This window comes from Ailuropoda melanoleuca, chromosome 13 (assembly GCF_002007445.2).
Source record: "Ailuropoda melanoleuca isolate Jingjing chromosome 13, ASM200744v2, whole genome shotgun sequence".
NCBI classification, from domain to species: Eukaryota; Metazoa; Chordata; class Mammalia; order Carnivora; family Ursidae; genus Ailuropoda; species Ailuropoda melanoleuca.
Window position 1 is genome coordinate 40,533,062 of NC_048230.1, and position 2,472 is coordinate 40,535,533.

Genomic DNA, 2,472 nt, shown 5'->3' on the forward strand with positions numbered 1-2,472 from the left:
GGTTTCCTGAAGATCGCACTGGAAGATTTTATAAAAGAATTTTTGTGGGTGGGGGGGATAGTAAACTTCCTGAGCCACTTGGGTCCTTCAGGAGTTTCTCTTCAGACAAGTTTTTTTCTCTTTTTAATATATAACTATAATATATATGAATATATAAATATAACTAATGTTATGTGAGAATGGGGCTGGCTGACTGAGCTGTTGGGGTCAGCAGGGAAGAGCCAGAGCGTCCCCTTGGGCCAGCACCCCTTCCTCCACCCCTCGTCCCAGGGCAGGTGCTTGGAAGCCAGGTGGGGTGATCCTGCAGTCACAAGGGGTCTGCTAGCTGCCCCTCAGAGGTCACGCCTTCTGGAATCGAGAGGACCATCGCGGATCCACTCCAAGGAGTTCCAAAGCACGGGCTCCCAGAAGCGCTCGGTGGCCGAAGGTGTGGAAGCCCCTTGCCATCAGAAGCTCTCCCCACCCGGCCTTGGTGGCCGGCTCCTCAGTGGCCCTGTGGCTCCGTGTCACTCCTGGTGTCGCCCGTCGCCAGCCAGATGTGCAGAACTAAAGAGCCTGCTTGGGTCAGAGGCTCAGGCTCTGCCTGGCAGGCGTCCTGATTCTCCACGGCCACCCTGCCTCTCCCACTGTGTGTCCCGCCTGAGTGGATGACAGAGTGGAGAGCTTGCCTTTGGATTTAGTTCCCAAATCAGTCATCTCACCAGGGTGAAATTTTAATTTAAAAACGTAAAAGAGACTTTTCTAACTTCCCTAGTTTGCAGTGCCTTTATTTGTCTTGGTAGGAAACGCGTGCTCCTTGGGGGACGGTGGGGCTTCATGGCCATGGGGCTGGGCTGGGTATTCTGACGGGGGGGTGTCTAGACCAGGGGGTTGGTAGGACCGGCTGGGTCCAGTTGAGTATGGGAGGGAGAGGGGGGCCTGGGCCTGACTGATTTCTGTGACCCTCTCCCCTCCTTGGCCATTGCAGTGTGGCCTATCACAGGCTGGAGCTTAGCCCTGGAGCCTTTGTCTTGTCTGCAGTGGGGGGAGCTAGTCCTATACTTCGCAGCCCATGGCAGCCCCCCTCCCCGGTGCCCAGGCCCCCCAGGCATCTTCCCACTGTGTCCATCCCTTCTGTTCCTATCCTCAGCCTTTTGGGGTAGCCTGGCCTTGAATGTGTGTTGAGCGGCCCTCCCCCAGAGGTCAACCAAGGCTGTCCAGAATCCACAGAGACAGGGTGGGTCCCCAAAGGGACTGGCTTCCTTTCCCTTTCCACCTTCCCCACATCTCCAGCCATTAGAACGGAGGCAGTGTTGGCGATTCTTGGCCCAGTGGGGCCTTTCTCAAATGATATGCAGTGCGGGTGGTGAGGTGGGGCTGGGGGGGGGGTTGGTGGCTGGCCCCAGGGTTGGGATTCCTCCAGCCTCATGCTGGAGGTATGCTACTCTGCACCCCCTGCCCCCCAAGACCCCTTCAAATGGGGGGGCTTGTTTTCTCCCCTCTCAGCAGTCAGAGCCCTGTAAACGGACCCGGCTGTGATCGGAGCTGGAGGGGCTGGAGGTTTGTACCCAAAGTGGGAGTGACACCTGAGAAGGGCCCTGTGTGGTAAGCCAGGCCACCTCCTCCAGCTTGCCCGCCGGGCGGCCCCTGCAGAGCCAAGCAGAACGGGCCCCAGTTGCCCTCAGCCTCTCCGCATGGGATGGTTTACTTTGAGGCTGGGTTAGTCCTTTCAGTTTTGTTTCCTGGTTGGAAACCCCTGGGCCTCCTCCAGGCCTCACCCCTTAGCCAGCCCACCTGTGCTTTCCGGGGCTGCAAGGGGAAGTCCCTGGAGGGCACGTGGGCGGCCACGCTGGGACCACAGCTTGCGGACAGTGGGCGGCACGGCCCAGGTGCCAGGATGGGGGTTAGCTTGTGCTGCCTGGGGAATGTCCTCCACTCCCCGTCCTTTTCTGGGCGTGGGGGAGGCCTGGGTGTGGAGGGCTGGGCTGTCCTGCTTCTCCTCCCTGCCAAGCTGGTGAGTTCGGATTCTGGGCCAGGGACAGTGAGCCAGCAACCTTCTGACATTTCTCAGGCAGCGTGAGAAATTGAAGCCCGAGCAGGAGCAGAGGGGCTGGAGCTGGCTCTGCTCCTGCCCGGGGAGAAAAGGGCGCCCGGTGAGAGGCCTGCCTATCGGCTCCCAGGTTCAAGCTACTCCCCTCCTTGTCTAGCCAGAGCATTAGATCATTGTATGAAGATGGATGGGATCTGAGCCCATGGGGAAAGTAGGGGGGAAGCCCCCCCCCCGTAGGGAGCACCTGCCCTACCCCTTGACACCCCAGCCAACCCTACCCTCCTTTGCCCACACGGGACTGGGGAGAAACCCTTTGCTGGGCAGTTTCCTGCCACACTTTCCTTTCGTGTGTGATTTGTCACCCCATCCCCTCACACCTTAAAGCAGGCCTCTTGCGTGAGACATCCCTTTCCCATGTTGGGGTGATGGGGACTGGGGGTGGG